Genomic DNA, 15,358 nt, shown 5'->3' with positions numbered 1-15,358 from the left:
CATCTCCAGATGAAATAGGCAGGGAAAGTTAGCAGCAGAAAGGTAGTGGGAGGGAGAGGAGTGAGAAGCAGTGGAGGATGAATCAATGAGACAGGGGCTTGGGCCATTGGAGCTGAACTCACCTGTGACACCTTACATGTCTGCATGTTGATGTCCACCATTCACATCATCAGAGGGCACCAATTAGTTCAATGACAGCAGGGAACCTGGTAAAGGCTCTCATGTCTGTCCTTAGGTTTTTTTTATTATAGTCTGCAGGAGACAGACTTATCCAGTTACTCGCTCATTGTTTTTTTTTTTGTTTGGGTGTATCTCTGGCAGCATACATGCTCTGCTCAAGTGCAGTAGCTCCTGATCCACTGATTGCAATGCACCTGCAGCCTGGGAGCTCTGCTCATGCACAATAGCTTCTATCAGTGTTTTGGCAACACACCGGCAGCAGGGCAGCTCTGCTCACATGTTGCCGGAGACGTGCATGAACAAAAATAGATGAGCAGGCAGGCAGATCTGCAGGGGCAACTGGGGGCATTGATTTGCCTTTGCCCCTGGAGCACTCTGATGCTTCTCTACGCCCCCAGTAGCCCCTGCAATTAATTTGCATAAAGAAGAAATATAGTTTATTTTATCAAAGGCTGCATACGAGAGTTAGGTAAAGATTGTTTGCTAATGGGGCAGGGAGGGGGAACCTACATCAGGAACCATGTCAGAAAGTAGATTCCTGAGGGTAGTTTTCCTTTAGGCAACCTGCTACATGTTTAAGATCTGTTTTTAGTTTGTTTTCTTACAGATGAATTAGTGGGGCATGCCTGCATTCAACATGGATTTTAAAGCATGGAAAGTGTCTAAATAGTTTGAAAAGGTGGTGTGCACAACAATTTTTTCTAATTGCACAACAATTTTTTCTAATTCTAATTTGGGCACAATGTTATCACGGTTTTAATTGTAAATTTTAAAGCCAAATAATTTAAATAAAGGAGCAATAGACATATGTAGTTATTACTTCCCTTAATCTAATACTAGTCATAGTTTTGCCTCTGGATACAAACTTTTGAAGTTCATTGGTTTAAGTATTTTCCGTTACAAAGACTTCATTTACTTTTCTGTAAAGTTTGTCACAACCTTTGCTCAAATCAATAGATTCTTATTAAAAAGAGAATCACTGCAACTTGTACAGCACTCATCTTTTACCATTCAATTTTCTCATATGCATTTTTCAAGATGTTTGTTTTTTTCCCCATTTGATTGTATTTTTCTATTACTTTTTGCTTCTAATCTAACACACCATCATCAACTATAAATTTCAAGGCAATAAACAAAGTTATTTTACCTGTGATGTATCGCTAAATCTTTATTCCGCTTTCGAAATTCAATTTCTGTATGTTTCCAGGCTATTTTTTTGGGTTTCATTCTATATCACAATCATAATAGAGAGCAAAAAGATAGATTCAGATTGAAAAATGTCACCACCTCGAGTTATTATCAGCAGTCACAATTAACATTCCAAAAGAGTTACAAAATTGTATTTACATAATTTCATGGAACACAGTTTATGGTCAAATCCATCTGTATATATCTGCATATGGAATGTAATATTTTCATGACTTCAAGGTCAACTAAAATATCCATTATAAGGGTGCATGTTCAGACCTATGCATGAAGAGCTTGTACGGAGCCATATAGCTTATATTTGCTGCCTAGGTTGTGTTTGTTGCTATAGAATGGTTTTTGGAAATTAATACCTTCAGCAGACCCAAAATTAATGTTTGTTGTGTTCCATGGTGAACTGCATTGATTCCGTAGAATTGCCTCTATAATGGAACGTAGACACTGTGGCAGATTTACTTACCCAGTCCATTCGCGATCCAGCGGCGCATTCTCTGCACTGGATTCGGGTCCGGCTGGGATTCATTAAGGTAGTTCCTCCGCCGTCCACCAGGTGGCGCTGCTGCGCTGAAAAGCATCGGAACGCACTGGAGTTCACCGAGCCGGGCTGAGTGAAGGTAAGTGCAAGCTCCGCAACAGATTTTTTTTTAAAATGCGGTGGTTTTTCCGAATCCGTCGGGTTTTCGTTGAGCCATGCCCCCCGATTTCCGTCGCGTGCATGCCAGCGCCGATGCGCCACAATCCGATCACGTGCGCCAAAATCCTGGGGCAATTCAGGGGAAATCGGCGCAAATCAGAAATATTCGGGTAACACGTCGGGAAAACGCGAATCGGGTCCTTAGTAAATGACCCCCACTGTCTTATGTTTTATTTATTGGGCCGTAAAATGTATCCCTTCTCACACATTTTTTGTTTACGTTTTTCGCTCCCCAATTTAAATAAAATCAATAACTTCTTTTGTTTTACTATGTACAGAGCTGTACTAGTGTTTGCTTTTCCTGTAATACACTCGAAAGCTGTAAAAGAAAATTCCAAATGCAGTAAAATTGATGAAGAAATCCATTTGTCCCAGTTTTAAGATTTTCTCTGTGATCTCCAAATAACGCCGCCCTTTTAATCGCTTGGTTGGTATAGTCACGGTGATAACAAATCTATATAAATTTTATTTACCGTATACACTCGTGTATAAGCCGAAAAACGTCCCCTCGGCTTATACACGAGTCACAAGTCACTTAAAAAATACTTAAAAAATAATAAACTTATATACTCACCCTCCGGTGGTCCCGATGTGCAGCGCTGCTGCCCCGATGTCCGCGCGGGTCCTCTTCTGGCTTCCGCTCCTATCTTCTGTCTTCTGTACATTGCGCTGGGCGGCGCCATTGCTCTCTCCCAGCTCAATGTACAGAAGATGGGCGCGGAAGCCAGAAGACGACCCGCACGGACATCGGGGGAGCAGCAGATCGGGGCCACCGGAGGGTGAGTATATAAGTTTTTTTTTTTTTTAATGCTGGGCTGGGCTGTATACTACTGGGGGCAGGCTGGGCTGTGCTGTATACTACTGGGGGCAGGCTGAGCAGTGCTGTATACTACTGGGGGCAGGCTGGGCAGTGCTGTATACTACTGGGGGCAGGCTGGGCAGTGCTGTATACTACTGGGGGCAGGCTAGGCTGTGCTGTATACTACTTGGGGCAAGCTGGGCAGTGCTGTATTCTACTGGGGGCAGGCTGGGCAGTGCTGTATACTACTGGGGGCAGGCTGAGCAGTGCTGTATACTACTGGGGGAAGGCTGGGCAGTACTGTATACTACTGGGGGCAGGCTGGTCAGTGCTGTATACTAGTGGGAGCAGGCTGTATACTACTCGGGGCAGGCTGGGGTGGCTGTATACTACTGGGGGCAGGCTGGGGTGGCTGTATACTACTGGGGGCAGGCTAGGATGGCTGTATACTACTGGGGGCAGACTGGGGTGGCTATATACTACTGAAGGCAGGCTGTATACTATAGGGGGCTGGCTGGCTATATACTGGAGGGGGGGTCTGTGACAAATCCATTTCCCACCCTCAGATTATACTCAAGTCAATAGGTTTTCCCCGTTTTTGGTGGTAAAATTAGGGGTCTTGGCTTATACTCAGGTCGGCTTATATTCGAGAATATATACGGTATTTATTTTTTTAACTTTGTTTTGCCATATTCTGACACAAATAACCTTTTCATTCTGTGGTGTACAGACCTGTGTAAGGGGGCAAATTTTGCAGGACAAACTGACATTTTTTTTGCTGTATGCCATCAAGTCCTGTAGGATTGTTTTAGCTGACAAAGGATGGGTATGGTAGCAGACCATGAATGCAGCATCAGCGGTGACCATATGGGTGCCATATTGGAAGCACTGCAGAGTGGAACAAATGTCTCTCGTGGTGGTGAAGTGCTGTTGGTCACTGTTCAGCAACTCGACCTACCCGTGAATTCTATAACTGAAACTCAAGGATTGGCCACCACTTCTCATTTACCCTTTTCAGCACAGTGGAATTCCATTTGTTTGGAACATCACATATGAGGTGGGGGGGGGGCAAATTATTATGCAGTAAAGATATTTCAGCAGCATGTGTGAATGCAGAAATTGCAGGATTTCTGTCTGCTAAGCCTTACTAAGGCTTAAAATAAAATCTCTCATCATAACCAAGCATGATAAACCCGGGATATTTACCATAGATCCAGGCACTTGACTGTGCTAATCTTCTTATATTTGTTATCCAAGGCCTCCTTTCTTCTAAAGACAACTTTTAAAATTATGCTAATGAAGCCAAGAGGCCATTATCAGAGCCCCTCAGTGCTGCAAATTCACAGGCTGTTACATTAAGCAGAGCATGTTTCACCCAACCCTCTGCTCTCTTCCTCCTCAGAAGGATATGCAAAGAGTGGGGAGACCTGCACTGCTCAATGTAAAGACCCTGGAAGCTGCCGCACTGAGGGACACTAGAAACACTCACCAGAACCCTAAATAATTGTAAAAGTAAAAGTTAATTTTAGAAGTATGAATCCCATGGATAACAAATATAGTAAGTTTAACACAGTCATGGCGTCTGGATCTATGAGTGAGTGTCCCTGGTTTCCCTGGATTTTGATGGTTTAGTAACATGAGAACTTTTTATTAATAGTTTCTTTTTTTGTAAAAGTTTATATTTCTCAAAAAAGTTGTAGTAGTTTCTGCTGATCCAGGGAGTTATTTTCTCTCCAGTTATTCTGACTGCCATATTAAGGGTTAGAGAGGAATTTTCCCTACTTTAGCCTTGCAGTTTTTTGCCTTCCTCTGGATAAACACTGTAGATTGTAGAATTAATAGGCTATTCTGAATATATTGTTGTTATTTTCATATGGCTTTTTAATATGATGCTATGAATTTTGTTTTTCACCAAGTTTCAGTTTTTCTAAAATGTTTCTGTTTTTTGAAGTTTGTTTTTGTAAACTATTTCATTTGATCCAAGGAGTACCTCTTGGGATCAGGATGAAATTTTTGCTACTTTGGTGGGTATGTGGTCTTTTTCCACATACACATATGAGTTTCAGCATGGCCTGCTGCAGTCTCCCCGTGGCTGTGTTGAAACTGGAGCCGCAGGCACTGTGATGACTGCATGAGGAGGAAGGAGACGAGAAAGCTCAGGTTGCTACTACATTAACCCAGTGAACAGTTACAGAGATGTAATTTGTCAATTGTGGTGTGAATTTTGTGACTAATAGCATTGAACAGTGCACACCTGATTTTCTCTCCAGCCTGTTGGTGCAGGGTGGGGATGGCCTGAAAAGTAGTGGCAGATGGGAATAGCCCCCCCCCCCCAAAGTGGGGGTTATGGGCTGTTTGATTCGCCCTTCTGCATCATTTGCTGGCTACCTAAGACTTTGCGACCTCCACCTCTTCCTCTGAATTATCATTACCTTTGATCCATGTTGAATCTAGGTCATCATCCTCTCCCCTCAGATCCTTTTCCATCATACCCTCACCACTGCCCTCCTCCACTATCAGTCTTCACATTGCAAATTATGCATGAATTAGCACTTTGGTTTCATCCTCATCATGGCAAATGTCCTACTGTGGTCTGCTGTCTACATCCTCATCCTCCAACACAAATTGTTGATCATTTGGAAACTCTATATCTGCAACTGGAGCAGGGGCAAGTGGATTGCCCATGGAACTCATCTAGGAGAATTATCATAGAGCATCAGTGACTGCTCCGTGACCTATGGCTGAGATGTCCATACTGTTTTGAATGGCGCTGAGGTAGAGTACTGTGCATTGTCAAAATATGTGGAGCAGGATGAAGAGAATCTAAACTTAAGGCACTTTCTGTGATGTAAATGACCACTGCCTTAACTTCATCTGGCTTCTCCATTATATTTAGGCGCTAATGTCACCTTCAAGAATATGCTGCAAACCCTGGTGCCTGTTTGCACCTACTTGCAAACAGTATGAGTATACACCTGCAGTTATTGTCATTTTTTTTTTTAAAAAGGTGTAGGAATAAACACACAGCACTTTACACTATCCAAGTCCAATTATTTAAAATTTGTAGCTGCCCCTCCCTGTCATTCTAGCTGCCTCCTCTCCTACAAACAGTGCTGGTCAGGTCCACTCATCACTACACATGCTGTCTTCTAATGTAGTGACATTAACAGAGTTGTCTTTTTTAAATATTTTTTTTAATGTATCTATTTAAATTTTTTAATGTTTGTATTTTAAGTACTTACCTATCCCATTAGTTATTAGATCCATTTTTCAGCCCTCGAGCTCTTTTCTGAAGGAGAATATAGTTAATAAGGTAGACAGGAGTGCTACAACCCCCATTTCCGGTTCCAAAAGTGGCAGTTGGTGTGAAATGCTGACAAAACTAAAACAGAGATAGAGATTGTTACATGCCTTATCTGCCAGAAAACAGCCGCACAAGGTATAGTAAATGCCCCCAACTTTGAAACAGTTTTTACCTTTAACCCCCCTTTAGCCATACACAACTGGGTGGAGTCTTGGTTGCTGACGGGTGGCCACCTTTTTTTCTCAATTTTCCACCCTAAATGCGGTATAAGCTGGAATGTATTTGCCTTCTACAATTTATTGAGTCAGTAGAAAGAAGATGGCTTGTCATGTCATGCTTACAGCCATGACAAAAGACCCTCTTCTGTAATTCAGATGAAACGCTCCCTTTAACAATACAAACATAAAGAAAGAAACTAAAACTACACTTCTGTTGTGATGATTATAGTACCATCGGGGTGTAGGATTCAATCTCCTATCAATAACAGCAAACGAAAATATGTACAAAGTTCTAGTTTTCAGTTTAGTACAAGAAGAAAAGCTTGAGAAAAGACTGTGAAAATAGAGGTCAAAAAAAGAATAGGAATAGGAAAAGTAATAAAAAAGAGCAAAACCAACAAGAAAAAAAAGATAAATTCACTTTTGTCCTTACACTTCTTCAACTTTCCAACTATACATTGTATTTGTCTCAATGTTTCAGATAGCTTTCTCGATTTTCACGTATATTTATAACTAATTTACTACATGACATCCTTTCAAAGTAACAAGGATACTGTATACAATTCAAGGGGCAGGATTGAAAACTTGAGTATGTTTGGAAAGATAAAATCACTGTTTGATGACCTTAAACTTCTGAAGGATTTATTACATATTAGCTATGAGTAAGTACTACAGTACTATAATGCTTTATAAAAAAGGTTGATAGGATACAGTAAATTCATCAAGTGCGTCAATGTGGAAGATTTTACAAATTGAATTTTTTAATTTATTTTCTTACATTGTCTTACTTTATTAAAGCAAAAACTGCAAAGTTATAAAATGCCTTAAAGTTTACTTGCTAAAACTCAAATTACACAGATTTTACTTGATTTAACAGATTGCTTTATACTTACGAGATTTATCAAATTAGAAAATAATCGGTGAGGGTCCAATTCCTAAAATCTTCACTGATCTTGAAATTGAGACCCCCAGTACAAGCAATAATATGGGATGGTGATCAGTTATCTCTGTCCATCTCCTGTCCAAATGTGCACTAGAGACAGCCAAGTGCTGTGCTCAGTAATTTCCGACATTCCCATAGAACGGAGAAGCAGAGGGTCCCCCTCTAGGACCCCCCTAAAATTTCATAATCATTGGCGGGTTCCAGCAGACCATCACCAATCAACTTGTTATCCCCTACTCTATGGATAGGTGATAGTTTGCTAACTTGGCACAAGCTGTTTAAAAGGATAAACAGTTTGGTTCTTAGCACAATGGGGCGGATTTATTAAGCTGTCTGAAAGTCAGAATATTTCTAGTTGCCCATGGCAACAAATCACAGCTCCCCTTTAAAATATTCATGAGCACTGGTAAAATGAAAGCTGAGCTGTGATTGGTTGCCGTGGGCAACTAGAAATATTCTGACTTTCAGACAGCTGGATAAATCTGCCCCAATATCTGTACTCATCGGAAGAGGAAGTTATGTTAATTTATTAGCAGAGGACATAATTCGAGTAGAATGAGACCTCATACTTTTATAAGACTTCAAATATTCTGGGTTTTAAACATTTAAAGGGGTATTTAATGTGATGTCAAGATTCTTAAAGGGGTATTCCCATTTCAGCAAATAATTGATATTGTTTGTACAATGAAAAGTTATACAGTTTTCTAATATACTTTCTGTATCAATTCCTCATGGTTTTCCTGTATCAATTCCTCGTGGTTTTCCTGTGGTGTACACAGGAACACAGGAATCACAGGAACGCAGGAATCACAGGCACGCAGGAATAACAGGAGAGCTTTCTCTTCAGGGAAGTTTGAAGAAACGGCAAGGGTCACAGGAAGAGACAGGAATTTATGTCAGGCCAGCGCCAATTATCAGAGCGCTGGCCCTTTAAAACTTAGCGAGCCGGCGCGCGCGCACCCTAGAAGACGGGCACGCGAACGGCGAGCAGCAGGAGCAGCAGAGATTGCCACTGGAGCCAGGGGAGATAAGCGGTTCCAGGCTCCGATGGTACACTGATGCACGGTTGTGCCTGCGATCCGAAACAGGGATCGCGGGAGTAAACTCTATTACACTAATAAGCCGCGCACCTGTGTGACCATTGACAGATTTCTGTCCACTAGAAAAAAAACATAAAAGCAAAAGTATAGAATAAAAGCAAGCAGAGATCTTGAAAACCATGAGGAATTGATACAGAAAGTATCTTGGAAAACTGTATAACTTTTCATTGCACCAATAAAATCAATTATTTGTTGAAATGGGAATACCCCTTTAAATGTACCCATGATAACAAAATACCACACTTTCTAATTCAATTTTATTAACAAAAATATACAAATTCAAAAATATAATTCTAACCTGTCTCTATCAGTGCCGGTGTACAAAATTTTGGTTGCCCCTGGACCCGGCCCTGGATCTTCTGATTTTAGGGTTGACATCCATCTTGCTCTTCTGTTTGACCCTGTGCTGAGCTGAGCTCCATGCTCCCTGCATTGCAGGACCAGCTCACACTGATACACACTGACTTCCTGCAGGCAGCTGGTGAGGAGAGTAAAGCTACAGACAGATAGAATCTTTATCTGGGGGAGGCACAGCAGTTCTGATAGTGTTAAAGGTGAGATATGGCAGGGCTGTGTATGTTATGCCTGTAATAGTAGAGCTGAGAATGTCATGTGCGATATGCATCTCATGGATCTCATCATCTCTGATCTGTCTCATCTCACTTTCTATGTGTCAGATACTAGTGAATGTTCAGAAGCTAAATTATAAGTGTATTTAAACCTACACCCTAATGCTCTAAGCACATTGTCGGCACACAGAACTAGAGGAAAGGAGCCCAGACCCACACTCTGCAATTTTACACTGACCATCACTGAGTGATTGGAGCTAAACAGCATAAAAACTGAGTAAAATTGTAAATTAAAGGGTTAAAAATTATCTTTATTGTGTAAACATCACGCAGGGTTGAGATTTTAGCATTTTCTTTAGTGGACAAATCCCTTTATCTACCTACACATACATTGCCTTGCGAAAGTATTCGGTCCCCTTGAACTTTTTTACCTTTTGCCACATTTCAGGCTGCAAACATAAAGATAAAAAATTGTTATTTTTTTTGGTGTGCATTATCACTGCACGATTTCTGATCCCTGACATAATAGTACATTAAGGGCATTATAAGTTGTGTCAAGAATAAGTATTGCTGACTGATGGTAGAATTTCAGCCCAGCAATTTGAAGTCATTACACTATGAATAAACTTTCCATTGCTTCTAATTTTGTTCATATTTTGCAGTATTCAGCTCAGTCTTCACCTCTAGTCATTAAAATTAATCATTTTACCTCTAGTCATTGAAATCAAACAATCATTTCACATTCTCTGAAATATATGAGAACTTCTTAACTTGTTTGCCAAGACAACCCTTTTATCATAACAGATTGTCAGTAACATGGTTTCCGCTCCATTGTATTTAAGGCATGTGTTCATCTTTTTCCTCAACAAAACCAAATTCAATCCAATTTTAATTGGTCACCTTAAAGGGAACCTTCAAGTAGGTACTAAGATATTTGTTGGTTCATTTTAGAGAAATCACTTTTAGAAAAGGTATTTATCTTTATTCAACTTCTGGAACAAAAGTTATGTGGGCGTCTCAAGTAGCAGATTCATGGAGTCACTGTTGAAAAAAACATGCTTTTGCCTTCTTTTCCTTTCTTCTCCCTCCCTCCATGTAACGTCATTGCTGCTTTTGCCAAAATCCTGCTGATAAACAGCCAATAGGGTCTAACAGCTCCGGACATGCACAGTAATGTCAACACAAGGTGAATAAATCATGAGCGGAGAAATCACAATGGCATTATCTCTCCACCGGAACACTCCCTTCTCTTGGCAAGAGTGTGTTGTGACGTGGGCCACGTGACCCCCTTTGCCGAAAGGCTTAGTGGATAATCAGGTCAAATGATTTGACAGTAAATGGCTAAACCGATTGGAATGTCCTAACAACCTTTTTATAAAGAGCTACTGTAATATTTCTTGTATCATATGTTATTATTAGAGATGAGCGAGCACTAAAATGCTCGAGTGTTGGTTACTCGGGTCAAACTTTTCCCGATGCTCAAGTGCTCGTATCGAATAACGAACCCCATTGAAGTCAATGGGAGACTCGAGCATTTTTCACTGAAAGAACACATTGAAAGAAGAACACTGAAGAACACATTGCAGATGTTTGCAGATGTTTTCACTGGGGGTCATTTACTAAGGGCCCGATTCGCGTTTTCCCGACGTGTTACCCGAATATTTCCGATTTGCGCCGATTGTACCTGAATTGCCCCAGGATTTTGGCGCATGAGATCGGATTGTGGTGCATTGGCACCGGCTTGCACGCGACGGAAATCGGGGGGCATAGCCGAACGAAAACCCGACCATTTTAGAAAAACTGCCGCATTTAAAAAAGGAAATTGTGTCGCGGAGCTTGCGCTCACCTTCATCCAGGATAGGATCGTGAACTTCAGTGCATTTCAGGGAACTTCAGCGCAGCAGTGCCACCTGGTGGACGTCGGAGGAACTGCCTTGATGAATCCCGAACGGACCCGAATCCAGTGCAGAGAACGCGCCGCTGGATCGCGAACGGACCGGGTAAGTAAATCTTCCCCAATATGTGTGAAGAAAACATTGCAAATGTTTCCATACATCTGCAATGTGTTCTTCACACATATTGTTCTTCTCATACTATTGTGAAGAACACCATTCGTCACGTGTCTTCGGATAAGTTAGCAGATGTACGGAACATCTGCAATGTGTTCTTCACTGTGTTCTTTTAATGTGTACTTCACTTAAATTATCCTGTGTTCACTGTGTTCAGAGTTTTCATCGTATTCTTCACTGTTTGTCACTGTGTTTCGTTAAGTAAATGCTCGATCTCGAGCCAGCGAGATACTTGTTCGAGCAATGAGCTGTTTGGAGTATGCTAATACTCGAGCATCAAGCTCAGACGAGTATACTCGCTCATCTCTATTTATTATATACATCTCAATCTGTTTTTTAACACATGAATGTTGGTGAGGGCCACACCGTGTTTCTGCAGGTGTATAAACAACAGCCATATGCAGACCAATATGAAAGTGCTGCAGATCCTATACAACTCTGGATCAGCCGTGATTTATGTCTGTTCTAGGCATTTGTGGAGGTACATATAGTCACTGCTCTAGACATTTAAAGCAAATGCTAGATTTCATAAGAAATACACTTACGGTTTACCTTGCTTTATGTTTTCAATCATTATCCGATATGAAGTATATATCACTATCTCTGCAGCGATGCTGAGAACACGTAAACGCGCTTGCTTGACACTGGCTTAGGTACATCAGATAATACACATTCATTTATAAGCAATAACCTCAAATAATTTATGGACCTCTCAGAATCACTCTTAAAATATTACAGTCAGTGATGTTCACAGCAAGTCCTGAATTTTTATCACTCGCAGAATGACTATGTCATATATCAGTCAGGGTCGGAAAATGATGTAGTGTATCTTATATTTGAGAAGGGCATACTATATGGAAAAGTGAACTTTTATGGTCGTTTATAGTTTATGTTGGTATGCATGTTATGGATAACCGTGACTAGAGACATATAACTGTATATGTCCATGTATGGGTATTATTTTTACATTTGATTCTATAGATCAATAGATCCTCCAATGTGGAATAAGGAAATCAAAAACTGAATACAAATAACCGGTTCTGTATTTATTTGCTAAAAAGTATTTATGGCATTTTTAAGTTTAGTGTCCCTTTATGACACATTGAGGGGGATTTAACAATGTGTCTCAGGTTCAGCCTGTTTCTAGCTGAAAAACACTAGACTTTTGCTGCAGCAGATTTATCACAGTCATGGTGAATTCTGGTGCAGGATAAGATTGTCGGTTCCTACTTTAGACCTTTTAGTTGGTCTAAACTGTGCACCTGAATTTTGGGCGATTTCCCTCTGGCAAAGCCCATTTTCCCAAAGGCCACGCCCCTTATTCGGACAAGTTAGAAAGCTGCCAAAAAAGCCTTGATAACTGTGGTGCAAAGCATTTTAGATGCAAAACCACCAAAATTGTGGTGCAAGTGCGTTAATACACCCCCCTCTATAGGGTGGATTTATTAATTCTGTCGCAACCTCGACAGTCAGGATCTGAGATCCGATGATGAAAAGCATAGCCCGATGTATTAAAGTAGCACAAGGCTGTAAGTAATTAATGTGCAGAGTCCAACAGAAATGTGTTGCATGTTCTATGTTAAATGTGCACCAAAAGAGTTGATACACTCAAACCAGTGCAAGAAGTGCCAGATTCATGAAGAACATGCTCCAAAAATCATGAATCTGGCGCCTTCTGCACATCACACAGGTATACTGCACTGTTTTTAGCAATTTCGCCCCATTTAGTTTCATAAATCACTTTGCCCACAGAAACAGAATAACATGAGCCATCACGTTGCCTGTGGATCAGTTGAGGCAACATGAGGGATGCATCAAAAAATAATAATCATATACTCACAATATACCCCTTAGACCTTAGACCCTTAGATCTTATCTGCTTCCAATCATGCTAGGATTTCATACATGGTAATACATTTGGGTTTCCTTGCATATTTTTTGGGTTTTCCCTGACTAGGAAGATACATACCAAGATACCAAGACAGATATTTACTTATTATGTAAGTTTTGGCTCTCATTGTTATAACATGACACTTGATGTGTCTGATGTTTTTATTTAATTGGAACATATGTAGTAGCATGTGTGAAGAACACATTGCAGATGAATGGAAACATCTGCAATGTGTTCTTTACACATATTGTTCTTCACATACTATTCCATGTGTCTTCGGAAAAGTTAGCAGATGTACGGAACATCTGCAATGTGTTCTTTACCATTTTCTTTCAGTGTGTTCTTTCAGTGAAAACATCTGCAAACATCTGCAATGTGTTATTCAGTGTTCTTTCAATGTGTTCTTTAAGTGAAAAATGCTCGAGTCTCCCATTGACTTCAATGGGGTTCGTTATTCGATACGAGCACTTGAGCATCGGGAAAAGTTTGACTCGAGTAACAAGCACTCGAGCATTTTAGTGCTCGCTCATCTCTAGTGGTTATTGGTACAGCCTTTTGATACATTATCTATTTTATTGTGTGATCGAATAATTGGGTTATTGTCTCTTCACATTGTTGGGCAGTTTCTTCAATGGCTTTTACATATTCTGTTTAAAAAACGTGGGCCTGGTTCCAGTCTTTCTTAGACAGACAAACATCATTTTTTGCACAAAAGATCTCCACACCCATCTAAAAAGAAGACAAGAAACACGAGTGTATATGCACTTCTTATTAAGCATGCAAAATTTTGCACACTAATTAAACAATAGCCTTGCATCTATTTGTTAAATAATACGCAGTGATTATCCCAGCAGAGAAATCCTTGAAACAACAATAACAGGGGCAGAAAAGTTGCTTAAGGTAAATTCCCTCCATGATATATGACCAGCTTAAAATCCCAAAGGAAATAATAGAAATAAATGTTTCTTTGCCCATATCAAAGTAGTTTGTACAAAAGCTTTAGTTGCGCAAAATGTACACTACTTGAAATTTGTTAGGAACAGTAAATAATTGTAAAAACTTTAGAACACCTTAAATCGCTAACATAACTTTACTACATGTGTCTTTGACGTATACTGTTACTACAATATTTGTTAACTAATTCTAAAATGGTGAAGCCATTTTGTATTGTGAAATAATGCAAGAACACCCTTGGTAAAATATTAAAATTTTTCATCTTACGCAGGGAGTTCTACAAATGTTTCTTTTTATGTTTACATTGTATTATGCAATGGTTTTAGAAATGAATTTATGTTTTGTGAAACGCTTCCAGGCCAATGTCTTTTGTGGCATTTTTATGTCATCTCTAATGCATTGGGGGATATATTTTAAACATAGCATTAACAAATATATCTGTATGATAAATGAAGGATTTTCCAACCTTTATCTCAAAATAATTTTTCACTGGTCTAATAGACGTCTGTTGAAGAACATCCATCAACACAAATGCAATACCTATGGCACAATGCGGTAAGTAACTATAGTAATACAAACTGATTATATTTGTAACAACATTTATATTATATTGCTGCCCACCTGTATCCAAAAGAAATGTGACATCTGCGCTATTTAATAAATAGGAAAAATAAATTCTGCACAGTTTTTATGTATATATATATATATAAATATATATATATAAATTGAGATAAGGTCTTCTTGAATATAGATTTTAAAAAAGTGAAATAAAGAATGATAACACAATTTTGTTTTTGCTTTATGATTTTTTTGGCATAAAACTACTCTGTACATTTTCAGTAATTAATATTTTGGTTAGTACATGAACCCATTCAGAGCAAGCCTGCAGGATTAAGCATTTTCATATTTTTTTCATTATCTCCTTCCTAAGCTCAAAAGTGACACCCGGTATGTAAATAATAATAAAAATTTAATTTATATGGGGCACACAGATTACGCAGCGCTGCACAGAGCTTGCCAGATCAGTCCATGTCCCCAAAACGCTCACAGTCAAATCAACCTACCAGTATGTTTTGGAGTGTGGGAGGAATCCAAGTAAGACCACGCAAACACGATAGAACAAACTGTTTGCAGTCGTTGACCTGTATTGGACTTTAATAGAGATGAGCGAGTATACTCGTTCGAGCATTAGCATACTCGCAACTGCTCGGTGCTTGGACGAGTATTTCGCCAGCTCGAGAAAATTGCATCTCCCGGCGTTCTGATCCTTGGCGTCCAGAAACAGAGCCAATCACAAGCCAGGAGACTCTGCAGTACACCCAGCATCACATGGTACACTTACAGGTCGATAGCAGTGGTTGGCTGGCCTGATCAGGTAACCCTGGAATATACTAGCCTCAGCCTGCGCTGCTCGGATCATTCTCTGCCTGG

The sequence above is a fragment of the Engystomops pustulosus genome, chromosome 9 (assembly GCF_040894005.1).
Source record: "Engystomops pustulosus chromosome 9, aEngPut4.maternal, whole genome shotgun sequence".
Taxonomy (NCBI): Eukaryota; Metazoa; Chordata; class Amphibia; order Anura; family Leptodactylidae; genus Engystomops; species Engystomops pustulosus.
This window is presented reverse-complemented; position numbering follows the sequence as displayed.